This window comes from Myzus persicae, unplaced genomic scaffold (genome assembly GCF_001856785.1).
Source record: "Myzus persicae strain clone G006 unplaced genomic scaffold, MPER_G0061.0, whole genome shotgun sequence".
Classification (NCBI taxonomy): Eukaryota; Metazoa; Arthropoda; class Insecta; order Hemiptera; family Aphididae; genus Myzus; species Myzus persicae.
Genome location: NW_019104113.1, coordinates 66,591 through 79,270, shown reverse-complemented (window position 1 = coordinate 79,270; position 12,680 = coordinate 66,591). Strand labels below are relative to the sequence as shown.

Here is a 12,680-nt window from a genome sequence, read left to right as displayed (position 1 = left end):
CCCCCCCCCCCTTGCTTGTCTGAGCTTTAAATACATACATATAGGTTGTAATTTGTAATAAGTATTTCACTGCTATTCGAAATTTAATTTTAGTGAATACTATTTTAGTTTGAATATAGGTATTTAAAAAAATATTCTACTTAGAAATATGAAACTATAAATGTATAATATAATTTCATTTAAAATAATAAAAACTTTTAAAAAAAACAATAACGATAAAAATATAGTTATTTTTTCAAAGTTATTAAATTGTATTAAATAGTATTTTGTAATGACTTCAGATACGGTTAAAAAAAATCACTTAAAACGTCAATTGTTTTGAGGAAATGAGTATTTACTTTGAGAAAAAAGAAAAATTGTGAAGCCAAAAAGGTCGGAAAATAATAAAACCTAATATTCAAAAAATAAGACCATAATATAATATTACGTATAGTTCTCTTGATCAAATTATTAAATTCTCATTAAATCAGTTAGATGTTCAAAAATCATATGGACTTTATTGCGATTTGGATGAACTAGATCCGGTTCAAAAGAACCTCGTCAAATCTCGTAGATCCTTTAATAGGTACTTAGTGCGGCGGTCTACTTCATATTCATTGAATATCGTACGTATGACCGGTATGGGACGTATTATTACTGTCGCCAAACGGCGGCGACCGCAGTGATTTCACCGCACTACATTTACGTCGTACGCGTGCACGTTTCGTTCGTTAGCGAAATCCACTAGACCATAATAATATGACAACGTTATGGTATACACGGCGTCCATGACGTCGTCTGTAACGAGGAGACACGACCGCGATATCATAGGTATAACTATAACGAATAGTCGCGGCGGCACCATAAATAATGTGGCCATGTGGGTACACGGATACAAAAGTCGCTGCGTTGATATTTTCGAGACGGCGTATAATGTTATTGGGTATTGTTATCATTACGCAGACGTAGTGTCCTGCAGGATATGATGACGCACTGCTGGGGAGGCGCGTAGGTCGCACTGCATGGTCACACCTCGTATTCCCGGTCGGCGTGCCGCGAGGGATTACGGTATTGTACGAACAAAATTTCGGAATAGTGAATTTTTTTTTTCCTCCGCCGGGCGTCCGGGTAAACTTGTCAATTAGATGCACAAAACGTTAACGCCACCGCCGCCATGGTCGTCTTCGTCGTCGTCGTCGCCGTTGTGGTTGTCGACAGCAGCATCCATTCATCATTGTGTCGGCAAACGAGCCCTCGGCATCAAGCTCTTTTCACCCCATCCCAACCCACCACCCAAAAATAAACACACACACACACACACACACACACGAACACACTGCTGTATAGGTGACCGCGTGAAAAATGGTCGACACGGACCCCTTTCGCCAGCCACGTAACGAGTACGCGAGCTCTGCGACCCGTCTCCTGTCCGCTACTCTCGCCGTTTCAGCAAAGTTGCTCGAGCAAAGGCATTTCCCCTTACGCGACAATCGTCGTTTTTAGACGCATAATTACGGTGGTATTATAGCACTGGGGTCCGTTATCTCTTGCGGTCGTACCCTCTTTCTGCCCACTCGCCTCGTCTCAAAAACGAGACGCCCTACGTTTCTCACCTCTGTTCTTATACGAACCATGATCCTATACCTGACACGACACGGGGCCTGGAAAATTATCGGTTCCGGTCGTACAATATATATTGTTGGCCAGCGTCGGTTTTATAGTATTATGATTAAATACATAGTGTAAATCCGTGTTCTTCCACCACCCCGCAGATACCCCTGTCAACACCTTAGAACTTTGCACTGTGTGTGTGTGTGTGTGTGTGGGTGGATGCCACACACCTAGAGGCGTACACCGACGAGGTCAGATGTTATATTATTACAAAGATTCGCGATAGCAAAGTAGCCTCTTCGAAATGTGGCGTTAAGTTTGCTATCTAGTAGAGGGTCCCCGATATTTCTCAAAACTTGTACCGTATCGATTATTGTGGCCACGGCGAAGTCCCAGCAACTAAACGAAACGCTTTAACACGACATTTTATCTTCTCAATAATCATCTGTTGATGTGCATCACGTACGGTAGAACCGTAGAACTCAAGATACGAAATCGAGAACTTTGGGTAAAAAAAAATCCACTCACATTTACTTTGAAATGTTTCCCCCCCCCCCCAAACCTACCAACATATTATATGCACAGTCATATTTTCAACTTTTCGTATCGGAAAATCGACTATTGTTTCCCTTTTTCGATCCAGATCTCTGCAAATAGTTTAACCACCATTTAGGTGAATACCGTTTATTAATTATTGTTTGTACTATATTATTCAAAATAATTAAAAACAATATCGTTTTACAAATTCAAGCACCATAGATATCTATTAAGTGGAATAAAACAATTGGCGTACAGAAAAACAATACAATGAAATTTGTATAACTTCGATATAACTATATTAATATTCTGCAACAATAACACAACAATTGATTTGTGTACTAATTGTATTTAATTTACTAGGTAATTAAAATTGTTGCACGAAGATTATTATTAATTAAAGACATCACATAATTTTAACTATGTTGATACCGATACGTCTTATTTAATTTTTTCCCTCCTTTGCTTCTAAATTGATGTTCTCGACCTCCTCTCATGCAACTCGTTTCTGGTCCCAGCATTTTCGACAACAGACGACTCATTTTTTTGCGACCCTTTCCGTCTCCGTTGTATGATTCCTAAATAACATAACAGTTCAAATTCTTAAGCCATAAAGATAATTCAATCATACATATTTATGAAGTAATACTATTATGTTAACGAGAAAAATATTGGTGTTTTCTACATATTGAACATTTTCATAAAAACCAGTAAGCCTATTGGTTTTACGTTTTGTCTACCTATATAAACTCTTGATTACTATACAATAAAATTGTTACTTTTTTATACCACATCACATAAAAATTTCACAAAATTTTGCTCAGCCTTCCTAACATCAAATTGACGTATCAATTTTAAGCTTTAAACCTATCAATTTAAACTAGGATGTAAGTAATAGCTTATATTTCTTAGAAAACTTTAGCCCATGCATTTAATATAATCCTCAAAATGTTCCATACCAGTTTGTTAAATAAAAAATAAGTCGTAAAAACTAAAATCGATATTATTATGTATGATAAATCTATAAGATAAACAGAAATATGACGTTATGTTTCTACAATATTTTTCTTCTATGAATATTATTTAGATAACTTCCAACAACAAGTCAATATTATAAGTAACATAAAAGTATTTAATGTATTATAAAATAGTTCCCGCGTCGATACCTCGAACAAAATCGATCTGTTTGTTTTAAAAAGAATACTACTGTAGCTCTCATATTTTTGACCATCAATAATAAATGACAGGTAAATAGCAATCAAAACTCTGAAATAATAGACCAAAGTTACTACCGTTTGTCGTGAATATCTATAAAGTTACGTTTAAATTTGAATGTATCACTCAACATTGCAGACCTTGAAACAGTGTGCCGTATGTTATGCCACGTTTTCTTAGTTACCTACTGCTTTTCTCGGGTTTTATAGTAAGTTTTTGGTGTGTGTGTGTTGTGTATATTCGTTAACAGTCTTATAATTATTTCAGCCGGTATTAGTACAAAGAGTTTATTTCTTAAATTTGTAACCGCCTATAATAACCATTATAATAAGATAACTGCTATAATATAAGAAGTACTTACCATCAAAAACAATTTTTTTACAGCCCTACCACCAATAATAAACATGTTTTTAAATTAAAGAATTCATATTTTTCTATGGCGTTAATTAGAAGAAAACTTACGCAATTTCCGGAATAATATAGCTCGCTTAGACTTTACTTTTAAATACCACCCTTGGGTAATACACTTAAGAGCGAAATGAATAATCTTAGTTGTGAGTAAAATTAACGATATCAGTGATATTATTGGATTTGAAAAAATCTTCAAATATAAATTATTATTTTAAGTAAGGTTAAAAGATCACATACAATGATTTCGAGGAAAGAAATATTCTTGGTGGTACGAGTGTCTAAACTAAACGTCTTATTAGTTTTATCTATACTAAGATGTACGCCAAGTTTTAAATTTAAATATCTAGAGAGTGGCGTCTACTAGGAATGTTATTTTCAGCACCTGTATAAAGATCTAGTTAAATTGAACAGTCTCCAGACATGTTGTGTTTATAATATCGCGTCAATTGACTGTATAATGTAGACATGTGATAATGCTATACGTTTCAGTTTGGAAACTATTTAAATCGACTGCACATGATAGGCATATATTATATATATGTAACACGGATTTAAAGTGAATACAATAAACTTTCTTATATGGTGTTCTTGACAGCACTCTAATCGCCTATTATCCCATATATGAGTATAGTAAGAAAGTTAAATTTTCGTCTTAAAGCCTCACGTGCACGACCACATCGGAGATGATGTGTGGGCTAGACGAGAGGCGGAGTGAAAGATTTAATTAATTTTAGAAGGCTACCTTAAATGCTTATGAAACCCATTTATGCAACACATACCATCTTTGACTTAGACAAATTGCACCGTAATCTTCGTCGCATTATCCGAAGAGCTTTGCCAACAAAAGTTCTATACGGAGGCGGTGGTGATGGGATGTAACAGTATTGATAATTACTTACTTATCTGAAACTAAGCCGTGTTTATGTGACGACAATATCTGTTTCCAAAATGAACGATACAAGTTGTCCAACAACAACCCTTCCTCGGTTTCCCCGGAGGATATAATACGAGATTCGCAAACAGTTTCAAAATTTACAGGAAACTATATTCAGTTATTATACTCGTCAGATGTATATACATAGCTAATACATTTAAATATCGACATTTTCGATCATTATTGTCCCACCGCCCACACACAATTACTCGCCCTACAAATTATACGATGATCATACCTACAAGTATAATAGAATTGTTTCACACTAATTTTTTCGTTTAATGTAACGTAATTTGATTGCTCCGAATAGTTATTTTTATTTTATAATTTTTTCTCAACAATTATAATACAATTATTGAGCATAACTTTGCTGTGTCTATGCATGGCTGTTATTTATTCACGACGTGGACTCTAACCAAAAAACAAATTAAACAACACGCAGCACATTCGACGGTATTTGTTTCACGGGATTAAACTCATACGCCGGTCATTTTTAAGTGAATAATCGCACTGCTAGTTTTAATAATACATAATATTAAACTCGTTGCCATTTGTTTGTTTTTCGAACGAAATCACATAAATCATTAAATTATAATTTTTTATTTATAATTAATAATAACAAGTACTTTGTACATTTAAAATAACAATAGCGAGCAAAAACGAAATCGCAGTAGAATTAAAAATTGTAAACGCTAACATTTTTAATAAATCGTTCATATTGTCTGTGTTTACCTATATATAATAGCAGTTTGTTTAACACGCATAATAGTATTATTTTATTACCTAACCTACGCTGGCTAAAGTCGCTAAGTTAAATTATTATATTAAATAAGATCACTATTTCCCGCGTCCCCGTGTTTCGATTTCATCTATCAAACTGCAAAATGTATTTTCTATGTATATAGACATTTAATATTGATAAATAAATACTTAGAAAATTTAAAAAATCCGTGGTGTAAAAAAAGTTCAATAGCTAATATTGATTTTTAACAAATACGATTTTTAAAAAAACAAATTACTGAAACTATTAACGTAAACACTGTTATTAAAATAAACAACAGCAACAAGGAAAAAACGATGTAGTCTTTGTTTAGATCGAAAACCTAATTAAAATTAAAGTGTATAATATACTATAATACAATTACATTACAATTTAAAGTAATAAAACTCTTTTAATAGAATAAGGACACAATATCAGTGTCTTTGCGACGTTGCCACGTTTGGTTTCTTCTTATATTCGCCAATTTCGATTTCATAAAGTTGCAAGAAAGAATAAAATATACAACAAAATAAATATTTAGTCACTTAAAATGCAAATCTAAAAAGATGTAAAAAAAAATCTTAATTTTGAATTTGATTACAATTATTGATTTTCAGAAAATTAAACAGTTTCAATTTAGATTTTTTAAATGCTTTTCATTGTCGGTTTGTATTTTTATGCATTCATGTTTAATGTTTATAAAAACTATTTTATAATTTAAAATGTTTCGATTTTGATTTCGATGTTTTCTATTTTTAATGAGTGAGACTCGAAAATAAGCAAGTAGAACTCTGCTAAAATGCGGTTTTGATAAAAAAAAAAAAAAAGTAGAAGAAGAAGATAAAACATAACGTGTGCAAGATAACACTACTCTCATTAAACAACGGTGTAACTTTATAAAAAAGAAAATGATCAGGTCTTTCAAACGAATCTAAACCTAATTACGATAAAAGTGTGTAATGGACATGTATGATGTACATTATATTAATATGTTCCAAATGGATTAAATTGGTTTCGAGAAAACTATTGCCTCGCCCGTATCACTTTCGAGGAAAACGTTATAGAAATGCCAATTCTATAGACTCAATTATTTAGCTTTAGATATTAATAAATAAAAATGAATTTATATTTTTCGTACAACATTAAAATATTACTTTATGTTTTACCAAATATGAGGAAAACTTTAATACTTATGTATGGTTTGTTCCAATTAAAACAACTACTTAATGAAATAAAAATAAATTCTAAGCTATAAGTCTAAAAACAATTTCGACTTTGTTTACCTAAACATAGTTATAACTTTATAAGCTTTCTTTGTAACTTGAACCTACCTTCGTGAAAAATACACACTCAATTGTAATGTTATCGTTAAATTGCCTACCCAAGTCGCCGTGTGATCACAGTTGGAATGAAAAAGGGAAAGCCACGTTGAAAGCATGTACCGAGTATTATACTTAATAGACTGTTGTAAAATTTGGCTTACGCGTTTTATTAAATTAGATTCAAACGAATACATGTGCACAAGTGAACACTTTATTTTTATTTTTTATAATAGTAAATGATATCAGTATCAATAAAATTTGATGTGATTTGTATAAATAAACTTTTCTCAAAGTGTTAAGCTCTATCTACTGATTTAAAACTATACTGATGATTTTTGAAAATGACTGATTTTAAACTATTACAAACTACAACTATACAAAAAGAAAACTTTAGTATATTTGATGGGGCATATTTTTTGCACAGGTCCATATGTCCATTGCAAAACTCGAGCAACACTTTGAAAGTTTTCATACACAAAAAAATAGCAAAGTAAAAGTATTTGTAAAACAATAATAATACAAAAATATTATATTATTTTATATTGTTATTCTCTTGGTAATTTGCATTTGGCCAAGAAAAATGAATGCATTACAATATACAATATAATAGAAAACAAATTCATTTTATCAGTCGCTTGGAAAATTATGGAAATGATGAAAATTTGACATTCTCGAAGCACAATCTACGTTAAATTTCCTATCTCTCAACGTTACGCTATGTAAATCAATTGGAAAGTATTACGATATTTTATAGGGATTATAGAAATAAAATTGTGAAGATAAAAAAATAACATTTCGTTTATAACTTAAATATGCGATTTTAAAAGCCATACTATTTAATTATATTACAAATCTCACACAAATACATAAACTATGATGTTATGCATGGACCAAAATCTATGATAGTACCTACAATGTATGCAACTTTCAATTCGCGATTTCTCATGTTCACTGTTCTTGGACTTTGAAAGACGGACGATGATATTCTTAAAGGTTTTTGGTCGAGAACCGACAACGTTAATTTGACCAAGTCTAATGTATAAAGCAGACGACAATTTCCGTCAAAAACCTACTGTTCATAAAATATACAGCCACCTATCCGTACCTAATTAAATACAAATAATAATATATTATTATAGATATATATTTTTGAAGAGACCTTGAAATAGGTACTGTAGACAATTTTTATTTGTGTGTTTTTTCGCGGAGAAAATGTCTGTATATACTACATAATATATGTTTATTTAATTTTTGTCAATTTACATAAAAATAATTACACACATAACTTTTTTGTACCAAACCGAAAGCTATGGTAGTAGTAAACATGCTTTCAATTCACTCGCATTCGGCCCGCGTTCAGTCTTTACGGACATAAATCACTGTCTTAACAGAAACCAAACATCTTTAGTAAATTTATATCGGTACACCGCGAGTTCAATATTTTACGCTAAAACAAAAACTAAAAGTAATACTTACGTACGCACGCGCAACGCCATAAACCAATATCGCGTCGTCCTCGTCTTCCCGGGCCGTTTTCCGCTTTTCCGAGGGACCAAAAACGGAACAACCCCTGTCTCAAATGGCCTAAAGTTTGCAGGAACACAAACTGTCGAGTGGAAAATGCCACAAGCCGGCCGATACGATTTGCATACAAATAATACGAGGCTAACCGAAGACGCCGTTAAAATTTACGTTCGAAAAAAATGCATATTTAATTATCACATATTATACTTTAATAAAGACTCGTCTGGTGGACGTCCATATTACGATTTCGTTTTTTTATTTATTAAATATTATACAAGTATAAACAAAGTCGAAACATAATAATATATTAAGCCCGCCCTGACGATTTGCCTAACCTACAACATTGCGTTAATATGAATATTAGAAAATACAAGTTATTCTCCGGTGCGTGTGTGAGCGCGAACGTAATTTACGTCGACGTCTCATAACTATATAACTTTTTTAATTTTGAACTCGTTTTTCATTTTACATATATACGATCCAATTAATTATTACGACGATACACTCACTACCGCTACCCCACAACCGCCACCCTCGAATTGAAAAACCCGGGAAAAAATCTAGTTAAAACAGAATGGTTTAAGCGATTTTTATATTTTTTGGGGGATCCAAACGATGACGATATAATAATAACTTGGGCGCCGAAACGAACTTAACAACGAAACGCGTACTCGTAATCCTATCGTCACTCACCCATTCCCCCCCCCGCCAACCCTTCGGATATACTATCGAGAATTCGGCCTCTTAGCATTTTAACGGATTTAAAAACTTAAAACTTAATCCGATAGTTTGTCAAATTACACTTTGTTCCCAGCAATAAAAACCCTGCAGAAAAATTAGATCACTTTCATCTGTTTGCGGCGAACTTTTAAAGTTTTCATTATTCATAGTGGCGTTCGTTAAATATGCCGCAAAACATATTCATACTGTCGTTTTACGAGGCGCTGTACCATTAATTCGACTATATGCTTTATAATACGAGCATATTAAAACTTCTACGAAATTGACTGACGCGTATAATGCAACAACAACAATATCACGTCAACGCGTGCTCATTGAACAACATGTCATACAATAAACGTACGTAGGAATACATAAATATATTATGAGTACACAGGTCGTTTTGGTCGTTAAACTCGGGGAAATAAATCGTAATAATCGACCATTGTGGAATGACGGTCAGACGTATAACATAATATAAAATATGTAAAAGTAGGCACCTAGTGAAATCCCAGTACTATATAGTATAAAACCAGTTCCACCGACGATAATAATTATAGAAGGATCGTGTCGTCGTCGAGTGACGGTCGACGATTAGGTTATTTCGAGAAAACACACCCTGGACATTATTATTGTTTTGGATCGTTTTCCGCCACGGACGCATTCTGATTATACACTGTCGGACGGCGAAACGACAATCGTACGACCGACAAACGAGTGCGAGATAATACGTGTGTACCTACGTCGGAAGAGTCTGCAGGACACTTTGGCCCGTCACTGGTTAGCTCTCTCGTAGTGCTATCACGTAGTCGTGTTGTCTGCTGAGCAAGACGGCGGCACAAGTCGAGAGTTATCGACGACGAATAAAAAACACGTCTCTGCGGGGCGGAGGTACCCGCGGCCGGGACCGCGTCCGCCGAGATTTCTATTCAATATACATTATTATGTCGTAGGTGTAGTTCTGTTCGCGGTGTGTATAATATGATATAATATGCGTATTACGATCGGTGGCCGTACCTGCGAAACGAACGAAACCGATTTGTAAACAGAAAACCCGAAACGCGCCGGCCGGCGGTGGGTGTGCAAACACTCGGGAGACGGTGCGGCGGCGGCGGCGTAATAAGTACGTGTGCACACGCGTCGTCAAGTCTGCGGCACATACACTGCACGTGCGTGCGCCAAATGTCAAATCTCGTGTGTTTATGAATTTCGTGAAATTCCCACGTGGAACCGATGCCGTTGGCTTTGTCGTCAGATTTCCCCGGGGTTGTACATTATTATTATTATTATTATTGTTATTATTTTTTTATTTTTTTTTTTTTGTCCTCTATTATTTCTTTTCCTCGCCGCGGCCGTCGATCCGAGCAATTCACTCTCGCGCTCGTAATCGCCGGTGTCCGCCACCCGCTGAGCAAAGTTTTCGTCGAACTTTCGAGACGGCGGCGGACGAGAGCCGGAGAAAAAAACCACTCGCCAGATAAGAAGCGGCCAAACACGAAATCCGTTTTTCGTCTTTACGAACAATATTTTTTTATATAATATAATATAATATGTATATTTCGTTACCTACCGTTCCCGCGAGATGTTGTGGTATTTTTCACTTGTTGTATAGTTGTCGCCGACGCGACCCAATGTAACGTTATTACCACAGTATTGTGATGGAACTCCTCCCCCCCCCCCCGCTCAACTTCACATTATCCACGCGTATTGATTCCCCCCGAAATCTTCCGTGTCGACAGCCCTTTTCTTCCGACGAAAACCCTACCAGAAAATGGAAAAAACAAAAAAGTAGTTATACCGCGAGTTATTGCCGCTCGGTCCGGGTTTTCACTTTAAAAAAAATCAACTCTGCTCTCGGTCCGTTCAATATTTCAACACGCCTTTCACAAAGTTTAAGTGGCGATTCTCGAATACATATTTTATACGCTGAAAAAACGTTCGTCGGGAATTTTCTTCTGTCATTATTATTTATCATCATAAATACGGCAGTACGAGAGTCATAATATTATCACTGTTACACCTGCACGAGGATGACTTATCATCGTTACAGCTAGCTAGTCGTGGCCTGAACTGTCGCTGGTCCGGGGAGGTTTCTCTCCGCAAAACGCTATCGAAACGCACACTGCACAGCGCCTCGTTGTCTGTGTCTGAGCGTTTATTGAGCATCAGACGCGCATACATATTATTAAACACTTTAACGTTATTATTTATGCATAAAACGTGATTAGTTCCTTCGAGTGACGTGAAAGCGCGTGTTCGCTGAGAGCGTAAACTTGCAACGATGATATTACGCACACGAGCCAGGGGGTCGTCAGTTTCGGGATGGACGTGTAGTCGATTTAATACTTTGCGTGCCGTCTCAAAAAATAAATATCCTTTACTTTCTACGCAAAAAACTCCGGCGACGCGATGAGATTTGATTTCAAATTATTTTCACCGGACGACTCGAGAGAGACGCGTGAGTGTTTTCGAAAATTGTGGTATGAAATTATCATTGAATATTATTATGTAATGTATAACAGATTATAATAAGATCCACCAAGATTCGGTAAAACACAAAACCAAACCGAACGTTGAATCTCTCGATTTTCGGCCGGTGTCGGGTATAAATGAGGAGCTAAAGAAACGATAGAGGTAGACATATCTTGTATAAATGTCTCCAATTTAATTTCAGTAAAAACACTCAATAATGATGCGTGCATGGTGAATGAGGTGTTTAATATAATAAGCCCATCGTTAAAGTGTCACAATATCTTATAAGTATGGGGAACTAGACGACTTTTTTGCTCTCTCTAGTAGGTGAAAGAGATTCAACAGTCGGTGATATTGGACCTTTTTTATAACTTACTGGGAACAAGTTTCAGGCGGTGGATGACAACTATTATAAGTTATAACCAGGTTTTCTATTTTCACGGCCTACCGATTCAATATCATAAAATATCGTTTGAAATGTGGGAAACGAAAGTTGGAATTAAGTAATAACGTCATACAATATAATTGTACACGAAATGATATGGGGGAAATGCCAATCGATAGTTACATTGATCGCAGTACTAAATCTGTCGTTGAAACGTAGAAAACTGAGAATACGACGTAGTTCATATAATATTATCCAGTGACTGGTAAGGAATGACTATCAACCAAAAACTAATTGTCATTCATATATAATGTACTTATAATGTATTATTTTATCATTTTCATTGAATAACTATATGATTGCTAGAAATTAAAAGTAAAATAATATATATTATAATACATTTTTACTGAACTTCCAAATCGGACGAAATATCATAAACCCAATATATTGTGCTTAAATTTTACTTATTTAAAACAATTCTACAGGCGGTTACTACTACACAACAACTTATCCTTTACTGCTAGGGCAGTGTTTCCCGTTGAGAAGGACGAATAAAATGTATACGAATATCTAGCAAATTTTTCGAAAATAAATACACTTTGATGTTAATATAGAAGGTTATTTACCAAAAACAAATTATCTATTACCATCGGTTGTTTACGCGAAACTGTTATTTTCCAATCATCAAATACACGCACCCGTAGACTATACAATATATAAAATAATAATATTATATACTACTAGATTCTTACTCTGTCGAGATCACATCCGTCCGAGAAACTATCCGATCGGAAGCTGTCGTGGCGAGAC

The 12,680-nt window shown here is 34.8% G+C and overlaps 1 protein-coding gene and 1 long non-coding RNA gene across 2 annotated transcripts in view; one reads left to right on the top strand and one right to left on the bottom strand.

Moving 5' to 3' along the window:
* Positions 1 to 12,680, top strand: part of LOC111038879 (lachesin-like) — a gene marked incomplete at its 5' end in the record, with an annotated part of 121,306 nt that overhangs the window by 48,403 nt on the left and 60,223 nt on the right. The window lies entirely within an intron of this gene.
* Positions 2,457 to 4,031, bottom strand: LOC111038880. Its single transcript, XR_002605023.1, has 3 exons — positions 3,805 to 4,031; positions 3,704 to 3,728; positions 2,457 to 2,705 (listed from the first exon to the last, which is right to left on the bottom strand). It is a non-coding gene; the product is annotated as an uncharacterized LOC111038880 (long non-coding RNA).